The sequence below is a fragment of the Schistocerca cancellata genome, chromosome 2 (assembly GCF_023864275.1).
Source record: "Schistocerca cancellata isolate TAMUIC-IGC-003103 chromosome 2, iqSchCanc2.1, whole genome shotgun sequence".
Lineage (NCBI taxonomy): Eukaryota > Metazoa > Arthropoda > Insecta > Orthoptera > Acrididae > Schistocerca > Schistocerca cancellata.
The window spans coordinates 506659295-506676342 of NC_064627.1; the positions used below are offsets into that span (position 1 = coordinate 506659295).

General features: G+C 43.3%; 1 protein-coding gene across 2 annotated transcripts in view; it reads right to left on the minus strand.

Moving 5' to 3' along the window:
- Positions 1 to 14270, minus strand: part of LOC126162048 (myosin-13) — a 320343-nt gene extending 306073 nt beyond the window's left edge. For both annotated transcript variants that reach the window (XM_049918288.1, XM_049918289.1), the window contains exon 1: positions 14157 to 14270. The gene's annotated coding sequence lies outside the window, so the exon portion shown is untranslated. The remainder of the gene's footprint in view (positions 1 to 14156) is intronic.
- Between the last annotated feature and the right edge of the window lie 2778 nt (positions 14271 to 17048).

The window sequence follows — 17048 nt, forward strand, 5'->3', positions numbered from 1 at the left end:
CACACACAACATTCTAGCGTGGGACGCACAAGTGTTTTTTCAGCTGTCTCCTTTTTAGACAGGTTGTAGTTTTCCAGTATCATCCCATTAAACCCAAGTCTGCCACGTGTCGTACCTATAATTGTTCTAATGCGATCATTCCATTTCATATCAAACGAAATTGTTACACCCAGACATTCGTATGATCGTCATTTCTTTATGTTTTCTATCATTGCTTAGTTGTTCTATATGGTTGGACATATGGTTCGTCTAATGCAACTAAATGAAATGAAATGTTTGTATTGTGCCATACACGTTACACTTCTTTTTATTTGTGAAGCATCTCCAGTTGCGATTTGTGACCTTATTAGTGCACATGTGCCGTCCTACAGTTGTACCACGTTGGTCCGCGTACACAGGATGTCCGATTTTCGGCGTTTTACGAACTCATTTCGATTTGTCAGAAATCAAAACACAGTGAACAGTGGAATCCCAAAGATCATTTGCAGGCATTGACTGATTTTCGTGCGGTTTATGAGGTACACAATTTTACATTTCGTACATTTAAAGCATGTTGCCAAATTGCACCACTTTGAAATCTTATCAAAGGCCGGCCGCTGTGACCGAGCTGTTCTAGGCGCTTCAGTCTGGAACCGCACGACCGCTATTGTCGTAAGTTTGAATCCTGCCTCGGGCATGGATGTGTGTGATGTCCTTAGGTTAGTTAGGTTTAACTAGTTCTACGTTTTAGGGGTCTGATCACCTCAGATGTTAAGTCCCATAGTGTTCAGAGCCATTTGAACCATCTTATCAAGGTCTGACTGCGTATTTGCGCAACTTCCTTGCACAAAGAACTTCATTATAGATAACTGATGTTACTGTTAATATTGTTACTGTTAGTATCGTCTGCCAGGTCATTAACTTACAATATGAACAGCAAGGCCCCCAACACGCAACCCTGGGGCGCACCGCAAGTTAGTACTTCTTCTTTCGACAATTCTCCGTCGAAAATAGCACTCTGCGTTCACACAACCAACAAATCCTCAACCCTGTCACGAATTCTTTTTGATGCCCCTTATGATGACGCTAAACAAACGTGACCTACCACACCGTTGCATCAAGAAGTATCGTAGTCTTCTCCGGTATCTCTGGTTTCTGCTTTCAAAAGATGAATTCAAAAGGAAAAATTTATTATTGGACCGTAATTTGAAGACATTCAGATTGCAGTAACGACCAGTACACTACTTACTGACTTCCTTAGTCAACTGGACACAGCTGGACATGTTTGACATGTGAAAATGACTTCACACATTATAAGAGAGAGAGAGAGAGAGAGAGAGAGAGAGAGGGAGGGAAGATGGAAGTTTTCTGTTACACTCTAGGTGCGCATACGTAGTCCAGATCTATGGTCTATGGTAGTGTCTGTGATAAGCTGTCGCTATAACATAGGTCTAGGCTGACAAGCTCACCCTCCTCAAAAGAATTCAGCATGTTCGGATGGACTCCCTGATTTCCCATTACGAAAAAAATGGCTCTGAGCACTATGGGACTTAAATTCTAAGGTCATCAGTCCCCTAGAACTTAGAACTACTTAAACCTAACTAACCTAAGGACATCACACACATCCATGCCCGAGGCAGGATTCGAACCTGCGACCGTAGCGGTCACGCGGTTCCAGACTGAAGCGCCTAGAACCGCACGGCCACACCGGCCGGCTTTCCTATTACGGTCAGTGTCACAACACAACAATGACAAATCTGGATTTGACCAAGTTTCACAGGATATTCGATAGCAATTAAATCAGCTAATGTATTATTATTATTCTGAGAAGTAAGATAGTACTTGAAGTGAAATTTCGTTGTTTCCATATCTGACCACCAAAGAGCTGTGGCGCATACACGCAACTGCAAAAGATGATTTCCGTAGCGGCTTTCGATGTATGATCTTGTAAATTAAAAAAAACATGTTGAACGTTAGACATAGATTCTCACTTCTTACACGTAAATTCATTTTTATCATCGCATTTCTATACTTTGTGTACGTTTTTGTAATATCTGGCGAGTGAAGAAAATGTAGAATTCTGAGCAACAGAAGACCTTGAAGGAACAGTCACGCAAAACCGTGCAACAGGAGCCGTCTGGACCAACCGGAAGGTTTGCACCTCGTACATGCCTCTTGCTTGTATTATTTTCTATGGTACATAATTGAGAGCCAGCTTTGCACTGGACACCACTTTGTGGACTGCGTGTCCTTCTTGTATGGGCTATCCCAAGTGCTTTTAGAGTGTATTGTTGAGCCTGTATTGTTGAAGATAGGGATAGGTGAATGGAAGTTAAAATCCTATGCGGACACATTTCTTGGTCCTCTGCTTCATAGAGTAATTACTGGATACTAACTACTGAAAAAACCACCTACATATCCGCGAACGTGTTTGGGCTTAGATTTAGGGGAGCTGTTAATCAAAAAATAATACTTACGAAGCTGAAAATAAAAATTAAATAATAACCAAGGTAAGGCAACATTTTCGAAAGCGCACATCTTCGTGAAGTTTCGTTGCACCACGGAGTGCTAAGTGCCTTAATTTGTAGGTAACGGTCACCAGATGGTGATGTTCACCAGGGGAGTCTACTACGACTCAGATCTTCAACAAAATTTTGTGTTTCTGGGGATCCACACTCTCTGGATGTTTAATCAAGGTAAACATTTTCCGTAGTAGGCTGTAATGTGATTTTTATTTAATCGTGCGATTAGCTTATTTCGACTACTTGTCATTGTCAAGTACCTGCAAAACCAACGTGTAGAGACACTACGTTGCCTGCATACGACGCCATGTGTAAATAACACGTTACACATCTCACACTAAGGTAAAACATTACTGCATAAATTTCTTACAACCACATCTAATTGAGAAGAATTACCATGTGGTTGTAAGAAATTGTGCAGTAACGTTTTATCTTAATGTGAGGTGTGTAAAGCGTTATTTATAGATGGCGACGCATGCAGACAATGTAGTGCCTTTCCATGCTGGTTTTACAGATGCTTGGCAATGGCAAGTAGTCGAAATTAGCTACTTGCACGATAATAATAAATGTCGTGTGACTAGGATCTCGCGTTGGGTAGACCGTTCGCCGAATGTAGGTCTTTCGATTTGACGCCACCCCGGCGACTTGCTCGTCGATGGGGATGAAATGACGATGATTAGGACAACACAACACTCAGTTCCTGAACGGTGAAAATCACCGACCCTGCCGGGAATCGAACGCGGGCCCTTAGGATTGAGCTTCTGTCGCGCTGACCACTCAGCTACCGTGGGGCGACATCGCATGATTAAGTAAAAAACACATTAGAGCCTACTATGGACCATGTTTACGTGTATTACAGATTTTCAGTATTTCATACCTCACAACGCGGTTGAATGTTCTAATCGAATCGCTGCGGCATAAACCAATTCGACGGCGAACTTCCTCGTCTGACATACCTTCTTGCCGTAAAGTGACAGCGTGTGCACTGTCTAAGCTGGAAGCAACCCTTGGAGACCTACTGACAGGCTGAACGGAGCACACACACCACGCTGCCCGTTCATCAGCAGAGACACGGTGCGCTCTGCAGAACTGCACTGAGAATACGGTTTTGTTTCTAATTCCAGTGCTAAAAACAATGTTGAGAAAGAATCGTCTTTGGAAAGAGTTTGTGAGGGTACAAGATTTTCCTGATATTTTGTACCGAAAGTTTGTAAATAATAATTACCTTGAGTGGAAGTGAAATCTAGTGCTAATTTTAAATATAAATGAACAAGCTTTATTAGTAGAATTATATACATTTTTTGCTACCCAGAATAATCGTTCGGAATATAAAGTTTTAATTAATATGGAAGAAGATTTATTTGGGGGAAAAGCCCTGTTTTATTGTTTACGTGAGGTATTCCGCCTGGTCTCCGTGCCGTTCTAAGAGAGGTGAAGAAGTACTTGGAGTCTTGACCGGCAAAGCAGCCAAAGGCGGCAAAGAGTCGTCTGCGCCAGCCATGCTGTCAAGGAATACCACTGAGCAGAATTTTACATCAATTATGCGTATATTTATGTATTTAAAAGACGCTTGTTTTTCGTTATCCAGAAGGTCTCCAGTAACAAAAATGTTCAAATGTGAGTGAAATCTTATGGGACTTAACTGCTAAGATCATCAGTCCCTCAGCTTACACACTACTTAACCTAAATTATCCTAAGGACAAACACACACACCCATGCCCGAGGGAGGATTCGAACCTTCGCCGGGACCAGCCGCACAGCCCATGAGTGCAGTGCCCAAGACCGCTCGGCTAATCCCGCGCGGCTTCTCCAGTAACAAGATACTTATCAAATAATGTGCGTTATATTTACCTTAAAAGATCGGAGTTGCAAAGCTCTGGTTTTAGTAAATATTAAGTTATTCTACAGATAAAAAGAATATTTAACAATTCGGGGTGCTCGAAAACTACTTTAACTGAAAATAACAATGAGACAACTTAAAATATAAACAAACTCTCACAAGATGTCCGATTAAAAAAAAAGGAATGTATGGAAGTTATGTGTAACTATACTGTGCAAGAAAACTTAAGGATCATTTTTTTTCTCGAAACCCCGTAATTGTCTCCCACTGCGACGCGTAAGTTTCAAAATTAGCTTAAAATTGCCTACAATCTTCCTTTGTGATGGTGCAAAAGCGTGGTGCGTTGCGACGTCATCTTCGGTCTTGGCGAAAAAATGGCCAGAGCCCACAGTTCATGTGAAGTGTAAGATGGGTTAATGAAGTCACACTGACACAAAATTTCACCAGAATTCTGTCTGACGCCACCTTGGAAAGTCGTCACTCTCACTCTTACCCACATTTCACCACTTTTTATCACGCACCTGCGATGGAGAGCAAAAACCGCGACACCCAGCATTCAAATCAAGCGGTTTTCTTATGGGTGGCCGCGGAAAACGTTACAGACACAATGCCGCTCCGAATCGACACGAAAAGTTGTAAGGAGGTGGCAAAAACGGCGTGAATGAAATTGCCCTTCCACTTGGGGCCTTGATTCGACGCTGGACAATTTAACCCTTCTACAAGGATATCATGGACTACAACCGCAGTGAACGTGGTCGCACCCATTTGGACTGTAGAGCAACCGCAGTTGTTGCTTTGGTGTACAGCGTGGAACCAGAAGAGACTATTCAGAACCATTCGACGAAATTTGAACTTGATCCGAAACAACAAGGGTGATTTCCTTTTACAGTCCTCCTGTGGTGTGACAACAGAGGAGTGCAACATTGACATGTACGTGAATAAATCGGAAAAAGGTCCTTCTAAGATCCCCCCCCTCCAATTTGGCAACACCCTCGGTGCCACCCGTGCAAATTTGTTGAGCACTTTAAAAATGTGTCTGTGCGGAATGTACAACCATTCAGCGGAGAGGTTTGCCGTTGCTGCTGCAGCGCCTGACGGCAGACAACTCGACCTAAGGGGTTCCGCGCAGGTTGTCTGCTCTCAGGCACTAGAGCAGCAGCGAGGCACCACGCAGCTGAATAGGTGCCGAAGTCTTCGACAGGTACATCATTAACATTCTCAACAAAGGTGTTGCCGGCCGCGGTGGTCTAGCGGTTCTGGCGCTGCAGTCCGGAACCGCGGGACTGCTACGGTCGCAGGTTCGAATCCTGCCTCGGGCATGGGTGTGTGTGATGTCCTTAGGTTAGTTAGATTTAAGTAGTTCTAAGTTCTAGGGGACTTATGACCTACGATGTTGAGTCCCATAGTGCTCAGAGCCATTTGAACCATTTGAACAAAGGTGTCAAAGTTGAGGTCCTCCATCATTACGCCACACGAGTGTGCGAAACAGGGGCTGAAAAAGCATAAACATCCTTTACTTCTTCGGATCATATTCAAAGTTGGTCAAATCGTTTTGAACAACCTCTAGTGGTTCGACGCTATACATCATACTAAAAATTGCGGTTCTAGGGTCAGATTATGTTCAATGGGGTTGCAGCCTCACAATGTCCTTTGAGTAGGGTTGAATCGTCCGGGGGATCAGCAGTGTGCACACCGAATTGCAACTTAAATTTTCTTCTGTAAAATGGCAGGAATCAACGCCCCATGCGAAGGGGTTGTTTCATTGATGTCTTTTAAGCCACCTCCTGAGGGATTCTCATGTCGATTATGAGCGGCGGTGTGTCCGAAATGTTCTCCTCGGCCATACATAAAAACTCGGCATGATTTCAATGCTAGTGCCGCCGTTGTGACTTCCATTGCAGAGCCGTCACAAAAAGGGGTTAAATACGGTTAAGAGAGCGTATGACGACCTTCTCATAGTGTGGCACATCCATTAAGTAAGTGGACAGAATTGTGGTGATATTTGATGCCGATGTGACTGGAACTTTTGAGTATGTGTCGACACCTTGCTGTCTGAAGAGTCGCCGAGCACGAGGGTAACGTTGCAGACCACCATTCTTTTGTACCGCTACAGACGAAGGTGGTAGCCACCTTTGAACCAGATTTCAAGCATACGTCGCACTTGGAGGCACATACGAGGTTTCGATCAGTTATCCTTTAATTTTGTTGTGCATTGTATTTTTGAACATTATATAAGACTAGCCGACAAAGTTGGCATTGCCCGCGTATTCATTTGGCATATTTCTACTAGAAACGAGAAAAAAATGAAATGTATTTGTAGTGTAATATCGAAAAAAATTCATCTTCGTGTATTCGTGGAAACTCCTTTGAAATTATGCATTAAACTAGATGTGAAATGATCCCGGATAGTTTCTGTATCATGTGCACAGCTGTTTCTCGTGTGTACAACTCGAGTTTGTAAACGTGTCCATGGCAACGCCTCTTCATAGCTGTATACAGGGTGTTACAAAAAGGTACGGCCAAACTTTCAGGAAACATTCCTCACACACAAAGAAAGAAAATATGTTATGTGGACATGTGTCCGGAAACGGTTACTTTCCATGTTAGAGCTCATTTTATTACTTCTCTTCAAATCACATTAATCATGGAATGGAAACACACAGCAACAGAACGTACCAGCGTGACTTCAAACACTTTGTTGCAGGAAATGTTCAAAATGTCCTCCGTTAGCGAGGATACATGCATCCACCCTCCGTCGCATGGATTCCCTGATGCGCTGATGCAGCCCTGGAGAATGGCGTATTGTATCACAGCCGTCCACAATATGAAAACGAAGAGTCTCTACATTTGCTACCGGGGTTGCGTAGACAAGAGCTTTCAAATGCCCCCATAAATGAAAGTCAAGAGGGTTGAGGTCAGGAGAGCGTGGAGGCCATGGAATTGGTCCGCCTCTACCAATCCATCGGTCACCGAATCTGTTGTTGAGAAGCGTACGAACATTTCGACTGAAATTTGCAGGAGCTCCATCGTGGATGAACCACATGTTGTGTCGTACTTGTAAAGGAACATGTTCTAGCAGCACAGGTAGAGTATCCCGTATGAAATCATGGCGGTGAGTCGAGGTAGTACAGTACATACTGACGAAACTAAAATGAGCTCTAACATGGAAATTAAGCGTTTCCAGACACATGTCCACATAACATCTTTTCTTTATTTGTGTGTGAGGAATGTTTCCTGAAAGTTTGGCCGTACCTTTTTGTAACACCCTGTATACGGCCGTTTGCGCTTCGCGGTTGAAAGCTGTCAAAAGCGCTGCCAGCTGACAGGGGTTTCCTTAAGTTTTCTCGACTGTAGGAGTGTCTCAGTAGTAAAGAATAAATCTTTATTAAACTTCAGCATGATCGGGCATTTTTTCACACATCTCAGTTTTTATGACATCATATCTTTTGAACAATGTGTCATACAATGATATATTGCATAGGTAAATTCAGCGGCATAAATGGATACTGTCTGAGAAATATATTGTGAATAGAGTTAATACCAAAGAAGTAATCAATTTAAACATCACTAATGATGGCGCTGTTTTTCACGCGCCTCTTTGTTTATAACGTCATATCCAGAAACTATGACAGATAGATAATTCTTACCCCTCCCCCCCCCCCCTCGGCTTCGTCCAGCGATTGTTGCCTGGCAGTAAGGAATATGTGGAGCAAGTTGGGTTGAAATCGGTCCAGTGATTAAGAAGGAGATGTGGAATATAAACACATACATACATCCGTTTTTGCAATATGTACAGGGTTATTACAAATGATTCAAGCGATTTCACAGCTCTACAATAACTTTATTATTTGAGATATTTTCACAATGCTTTGCACACACATACAAAAACTCAAAAAGTTTTTTTAGGCATTCACAAATGTTCGATATTGCCCCTTTAGTTATTCGGCAGACATCAAGCCGATAATCAAGTTCCTCCCACACTCGGCGCAGCATGTCCCCATCAATGAGTTCGAAACGGTAAGGCTTCTGCTTTAGTCTTTTCCGTAAGATTTTCCAAACCGTCGGCTGTGGTACGTTTAGCTCCTTGCTTGCTTTATTCGTCGACTTCCGCGGGCTACGCGTGAAACTTGCCCGCACGCGTTCAACCGTTTCTTCGCTCACTGCAGGCCGACCCGTTGATTTCCCCTTACAGAGGCATCCAGAAGCTTTAAACTGCGCATACCATCGCCGAATTGAGTTAGCAGTTGGTAGATATTTGTTGGACTTTGTCCTGAAGTGTCGTTGCACTGTCATGACTGACTGATGTGAGTGCATTTCAAGCACGACATACGCTTTCTCGGCTCCTGTCGCCATTTTGTCTCACTGCGCTCTCGCGCGCTCTGGCGGCAGAAACCTGAAGTGCGGCTTCAGCCGAACAAAACTTTATGAGTTTTTCTACGTATCTGTAGTGTGTCGTGACCATATGTCAATGAATGGAGCTACAGTGAATTTATGAAATCGCTTCAATCATTTGTAATAGCCCTGTATGTATTTTTAGATGTATGACTTGGTCACAGTTAATCGGTTTAAATGTAGATTAGAAGTACCAACAGAAATACAAACCAATGGTTTTAATGGTCAACAAGTACACATACCCACCGTGAGCGTGTGCTATTTTTGTATATCAGCTGTCACATTCCACATCATACCAAGATATTACGAATATGATCCAGGGATCACAAAAACTGACTAACTAGGAGTAATGGGACCTCAGAGCTCGACGTCCTCCTTCGAGGCAAGAGTACAGTCACCACTATGCTGTAGGTTCATTCCATGTGCAAACTGTGGGGAGATGTGGAACTCATCGCGAGACAGTGTGACACTTTCTGGGGAGCAGAAATTGCATATCGCCATCTGTATTCCCATATTCCCATTGCTAGTGAAATATGAAAAGAATTTTTCCCACCAACAAGATATTGCTGGCTATGCATTATCAAGCCACGAAAACTAGTTTGTGGGGTTATGGTACAATCAATCGCTGAGTAATTTCATTCTCCCACTTTAATAGATAGGCTGTGCATCAAGTAAATATGCTCAGCTTTGTTATGTTTTGTTTTGCACTTACTTTTCACTTCTATTCCACGATAAAACATTAATTTCGCTTTTTTGAGACAAACTCACAGACTTTTGAAGGTCTATTTCTACATGATGCATATGGGAAGTACCCCTTTCTCAAATATTTTATCCATTTAGAGCGATTGTTTGCAGATTTAGTTCATCGTTAAATAATAAGCATCTGTTTGAAGGGGAATAATTCATCGTCTTCAACAACTTCACGCCGGAAGGACATCGTCTGAACAGGAAGGCCAGTGCTATGTCTCCTACCTACCTGTTACAGGCTGCCTTGAAACGCTGTCTCACCAGCTCTCTGTATCAAATATCGCACTATAACGATAAATTACACTCTCTCTTTATGACCTCACAGCCGCTCCTTCCGCTCTGCACCACCTCTGATAAGTTCTTCACGACAGAATTATGCATCTCGGAGGCGACGCACTGACCACGGCACAAAAGCTGCGAAGTTCGAATTGTGTTACATGTTCTCATGTTCTTCCTAAAACTGCTCACGAGAATACAAGCACGAATTCTCGCTAAAGGCTAGGTTCTTTTCCTTTGCACATCCTGTTGCAATCAGAAATGACTTCCCGTTTGCAATGTTCTCTATAGAAAGCTATATTACACCCAGATCTGCTTCACTATCAAAATAAGTTACCGTATCGAGAAATATTTTTGGCTTTTGTATATTATTCAGCTCGCATGAGTGTGCTGGACGCTTTATCACTTAGTGGACTTCTGGTTACTGGCTATTTTCTCAGGAACGCACAACAAGGGTAATCAGTTGTCTGCAGCTCCTCTGAAATGGTACAATTTGGTTTCCAAACGAATACTTACGTACTGTAGAAGTGTTATTCTTCGTCACTTTTCCAACGTTTTCGTGTTAGATGCACAAGGTGAAGAAGAGATCTTTGACAAACGATCCAATGTTGTGGTTTCAGGCGACGAGGGAAGAAGAAAGATTAGAATTTAACGTCCGTCTAGGAAGAAATAATTAAAGACAGAGGACATCTAAATATAAAAGGAAATGTCCTGACTGGTATACTCATCATCGCCCAGGCGAAACAGCTGAGGACAGAAACTTTAGATTTGGAGATGGTGTTGATATTATACTATAGGCACCGTTTAAGATGGAATATTTCGAAATTCCATCCCTGAGAGGGCGAAAAAGGGGAAAAAGTTTTTTTGAAAGTATGTCGCTATTAAGGCAATTTTGAAGCTAGAACTACGAAAACTGATATTTGATTTCTCAGTCATTTTTGGAAATTTAACCCCTATGGGGGTGAAATAGTGGGTGAATTTTTTAAAAAATAAATTATTGTTAAAGTACTATTAAAGCATTTTTAAAACTACAGCTATGAAAATTTGGTTCTGGCTTCTCGGATAGAAACAAAAAATTACGTCGTTCAGTGTTTTTGGGAATTCAATCCCTAAGGGGGTTAAATAGAGCTCGACTGATACACTGACATATCGTCGCCCAGCCCAAACCGCTAAGGACAGAAACTTAAAATTTGGAGGTATGTTTATCTTATACTACAGGCATCGTTTAAGAAGGGATTGTTCTAAATTACGCCTCTAAGAGGGTGAAGTACAGGATGAACAGTTTTTTGAAAATGTGTCGCTATTCAGGCAATTTTGAAGCTAGAACTACGAAAATTGGTATTTGGCTTCTCCGTCAATAATAAAACAATATCTGCTTCAGCATTTTTGGGGGGTTGGGTTATTTGGGGAAGGAGACCAGACAGCGAGGTCATCGGTCTCATAGGATTAGGGAAGGAAGGGTAAGGAAATCGGCCGTGCCCTTTCAAAGGAACCAACCCGGCATTTGCCTGGAGCGATTTAAGGAAATCACGGAAAACCTAAATCAGCATTTTTGGAATTTTAACTACTAAGAGGATAAAATAATGGGAGAAATTGTTTTTTGAAAATAAATCATTATTAAAGGGGTACTGCTAAAACATTTTTAAAGCTACGTCTATGAAAACTGATATTTGACTTCTCGGTCAGAAATTTAAAAAAACTACGTTTTTCAGTGTTCTTGGAAATTTCGTTAAATTACATTCGTAATGGACTTCTAGGGAAATATCTGTTACGAGAAGCAAGTTTCTGTGGAAGTATCACCACAAGGAGTCAAAGGGCAATATTAACAAATACTGCCGGCTCCAGCGACCGGAATCGCTTTTTGGTCAGAAATAAAATCTGGGAAGTTCCACGCTTCTGGCGGCTTTAATTAGCGTGCAAAGTTTAGCAGACATTGTAGTTTGAGAACAATATACAAATTAGATTAAAGAAAAACAAAAAAATTTGTGCAGTATGCTAGTATGTTCTAATACAAGGATAGGGACGGAAATTCACCCCGTTCTTTTCAAAGCAGCTCTCACGACTTTTGCACTGATCAGTGTAGGGAAACAACAGAAGACTTAAACGTGCACAGAGATTTGAACCCTGCTCCTCCCCCTAGCGAATCCAGTCTCTCGAACGCAAAGCCACACAGCTCGGTATTATGTTTCAAATAAGGGTGCTTGAAAAGGGAAAAAAAGCAGGAAAAAATGTTTCCAGTGTCGTAATATTTACCAATGCATTGTCAAAAAGCGCAATAATGTACTTGAAGGATAACAGAAATCCCTGAGGTGTTACTCGTTCGGAATTAGAAGTATAGAAAAAAATTCTGATCAGCTTCTCGGGTTTACTAACATCGAAAAAATTTAATTTTTCAATCTTCTTAATGTAGTATCAACAACTTCCTATATTAAACACTAAAAGCTAGGAAAACCGTTACACTGTATAGATAACAAAATGGAACTCCTGGTTGAATATAATGTTCGTGTATCTGAGAACGTCACTGATAGACAATCGATACTGAGTTCCGGATTGTCTTATCATACTCAAGTGTAATAAGAGATGGGCCAAACAGGGGTATAGTTTGAATTGTCCATCATTTAAAAAATATCAAAAACTCTGGTCTAGCGCAGCCGCTTTGTGTTTGTAGCAGAAGAATAAATTAATAGATTAAATTAAGTTTGTGTTACGAATATGAACATGTTTGCTCTTTTCCACAAATAAAGTGTGTCCGCTATCTAGTCGAGACGTTGTCCTTTTGCATAGCTCCTAATTCTTTGTCCCAGCTACTAGTGCAACAAGCAGCAAGAGGCACGATACGATATCTCCTTAATTTTTCAGCTGTTCCTTTGACTGCAACTCATTCCAAAGGTCTTAACCCAAGCACTCGAGCGTGTTGTCTCGTCTGATAATGAGGTGCTTACAAGTCAACTAACTTTTACAAAATACAAGGTTTCAGAGTCAACATTCGGAAAACATAACGAATACATCTGGAACAAAGGTACAATACCAAATCTGTCCACTGATTAAAGGAAATACACTCAACTTCTAGATTAAACTGAAAATCCTCACGAAGTATTTATTTTTCCAATATCACGAGTCTGAAATTTGGTTGTTAGTTGCAAACACCAGCTTCTAGAAGATGGGAGTAATCCAGAATAAATTACTACGTGTTCCTACTGCTGTTCCTAGTATTCTGTCAAACTCAGAAATACACACAGGCTTTTAAATCCGTAAAATTCCCGAAAATATTCGACACCAAGTCCATAGTTTCCATACCATGGACGACTGTCTCGTGCAAACCATGGGTAATATACTGCCTGACTGTAGATACAGATTTTGCTGAGTGGTTATGAATGGTCAGTTAATTATTCAAATTATTCTATACCTAAATCCGCAGGAAAGCAAGAAAGTGACACTCGGGAAGGGGTGAAATCTTAGTTACGTAGCCCTCCTTCCTTCAGTTCGGACACGATAATGAGACCCTTGCTGTCCAGAACCTTGAATCTCAACGGGTCTTGATCCCCTCAGATTGTTCGTCGGTTGGATAGGGTTCGGTTGTTACATACATCAGAGATACACCATAATGAAACTTTTTTTTACAAAATTTAACATATTTTTTTTTTTGTTTTGTGGAGGAAACGCCAACCAGTACTTGTGGAAAAACTTGTAGCGTCCGTCTAGATTGCATATATTTCTAATATTACTGCCCATTTTATTTCAATCGAACCATCTTCAGATCTTACTTTGTCGGCTACGTCTTTGCACACATATTGCTTATAGAAATTGGCGGGTTACTCTTGTAGCCGACATTCCGCTTCCAACACGCTACACTGACGCATACTTAGACACTTCCTATAGAAATTGATAGATTACTCTAGTAGATGACACTTTGTAATCGAAGATGATTTGATGAAACTGAAACTGCTCATAACATTAGAAATATAGGCAGTCTACATGGTCAAGACAATTTACAATGTCTTTATTTTGTACACCCGAAATATCGTAGCTCCTGTCTTATTTTATTATTGGTGATATGCTAGTGTTGCCATGCATGAAACTACTACAGACGAACCGTTTCAGTTTAGGTGTTTCCATTTCATTGTAAATCTCGACAGTCGTTAATGACAGTATACAGCTACCACGTGCTGTGGTATTTTTACCGGTCCTAACCGTACTAAGAGGCTCCTGCGGCGAACACACTCCGGATGTTAATGTCAAGTAGCTTGAGTTCATGGGGCCTAAGTCGTTGTTCTTATTGAATAGTTGCAAGAATATCAGCTCTACAATGATAGGATAGTGCGTGTTCGGCAGTCGGGAGGCTCCGGTGTGTGCTGTGAGAGGTGGGGCGGAGCTAGGCGGTAGGCCGCGCGCGCACGTACCTGGCGTGCCGTCGCGAGGTCTCGAACTCGGAACCGTGGGAGTGTCGGCTGCTGAGCTCCACCCGCCTTCGCCGGCCGCCGACAGACGTCTGCCTCGGCCCTGGTCGCCGCCGCCGCCGCTGCCGTCGTTCCGCCGCTTCCGACGTACGCCACCAGAGCGCTCTGTCAACGCTCACCCTGCGTCCTTACGGGGCGCGTTTTTGTAGATGGAGCATCGTCTCCCTCAACCCTCGACAGCAGGAAAAGCTACAGGCGTTGAGCAAAATGCTCTTTTAATACGGCGATATCGCAAACAGCCCGATCGAAGCAGATCTATGTCTACATCTGCATGTACGGATGGTCAGTGTTCAGGAATAGACAGGAACGATAATTCGAAGCAAAATAGTCTAGTAAAAGTGGGTTCTAAAATGCATACCTTAAGAGCTATGAGCACTTCACTGATTTCTGAAATAACCGATTCTCGGTTTTTATTGCTATTATTGTAGTAATAAACCTAACTCTGAACAAAGATTGAAAAATTCTAATGAAGGTGAAAGAGAATGAGATCTCGATCGATATAGTGTTGAGACTGTGACAGAAATCCGTCTCATTGTCTCCGGCAAAGATGGCGAAGTTGTAAGACAAGCGTGTGGCAACAACGAGAACGAAATGTCACAAATTAATGACTTATCTGAATCGTCACTTTTGGATGGTATAAATTTTTTGCTCTGAAGCAACCACAAAACAAAGGATTCAGCTATTATGCCAAGTTTATGCATGTCAGTAAAACTATGCTTGTATTTCCAGCGGACACTGTGGATTTTTCCTCCTTATACGTTGTCGCAAATACACTCCTGGAAATTGAAATAAGAACACCGTGAATTCATTGTCCCAGGAAGGGGAAACTTTATTGACACATTCCTGGGGTCAGATACATCACATGATCACACTGACAGAACCACAGGCACATAGACACAGGCAACAGAGCATGCACAATGTCGGCACTAGTACAGTGTATATCCACCTTTCGCAGCAATGCAGGCTGCTATTCTCCCATGGAGACGATCGTAGAGATGCTGGATGTAGTCCTGTGGAACGGCTTGCCATGCCATTTCCACCTGGCGCCTCAGTTGGACCAGCGTTCGTGCTGGACGTGCAGACCGCGTGAGACGACGCTTCATCCAGTCCCAAACATGCTCAATGGGGGACAGATCCGGAGATCTTTGCTGGCCAGGGTAGTTGACTTACACCTTCTAGAGCACGTTGGGTGGCACGGGATACATGCGGACGTGCATTGTCCTGTTGGAACAGCAAGTTCCCTTGCCGGTCTAGGAATGGTAGAACGATGGGTTCGATGACGGTTTGGATGTACCGTGCACTATTCAGTGTCCCCTCGACGATCACCAGTGGTGTACGGCCAGTGTAGGAGATCGCTCCCCACACCATGATGCCGGGTGTTGGTCCTGTGTGCCTCGGTCGTATGCAGTCCTGATTGTGGCGCTCACCTGCACGGCGCCAAACACGCATACGACCATCATTGTCACCAAGGCAGAAGCGACTCTCATCGCTGAAGACGACACGTCTCCATTCGTCCCTCCATTCACGCCTGTCGCGACACCACTGGAGGCGGGCTGCACGATGTTGGGGCGTGAGCGGAAGACGGCCTAACGGTGTGCGGGACCGTAGCCCAGCTTCATGGAGACGGTTGCGAATGGTCCTCACCGATACCCCAGGAGCAACAGTGTCCCTAATTTGCTGGGAAGTGGCGGTGCGGTCCCCTACGGCACTGCGTAGGATCCTACGGTCTTGGCGTGCATCCGTGCGTCGCTGCGGTCCGGTCCCAGGTCGACGGGCACGTGCACCTTCCGCCGACCACTGGCGACAACATCGATGTACTGTGGAGACCTCACGCCCCACGTGTTGAGCAATTCGGCGGTACGTCCACCCGGCCTCCCGCATGCCCACTATACGCCCTCGCTCAAAGTCCGTCAACTGCACATACGGTTCACGCCCACGCTGTCGCGGCATGCTACCAGTATTAAAGACTGCGATGGAGCTCCGTATGCCACGGCAAACTGGCTGACACTGACGGCGGCGGTGCACAAACGCTGCGCAGCCAGCGCCATTCGACGGCCAACACCGCGGTTCCTGGTGTGTCCGCTGTGCCGTGCGTGTGATCATTGCTCGTACAGCCCTCTCGCAGTGTCCGAAGCAAGTATGGTGGGTCTGACACACCGGTGTCAATGTGTTCTTTTTTCCATTTCCAGGAGTGTATGTTGCGTCTCATTTTTAACTTTTTGAGGCAAATAAAGCACTGAACTAAAATACCGGTACCGGTGTTTTCCATCCCTATTTTACTCAACAAGTGCTCATAGATCTTAAGGATTGTATTTTAGAGCCCATGTTTACTTGACTTTTCTGCTTCGAATGATCGTTCGTGTTATATTCCTTAATACTGACCATTCCTCCTGGGACTCCCTCTGTATCACATAGCCCGCTGTACACTGCTTGGTGGAGGATACATAGAACCAATATTACCGATTTTTTTGCTATTCCATTCGCATATAAAATGAGGGAAAATGTCTTTATGCCTCTGCGCGTGCCCTAATCTCTCTTATCTTATGTCCATCATACCTATACGTGATATACGATGATGGCAGCATGAAGGACGTACAGTATTTTTAGAACACAGGTTCTCTAAAACTACCCAGCAACTTCTCACGAGAACTGCGCCGTCTTTCTTCCAGCGACTACCACGGTTATTTCCCGAACATTACTGGCTCGCTTTAGAATGGACAGCGATCTGCCACGACCTTAGCAGTGCCTATTTGAAACAGTTAGATGTCTGTTGTCACGCTTTCTTCACTTCTTGACCCTATCTCCCTAACAATGAAACAGTAAATACTCTAGAAC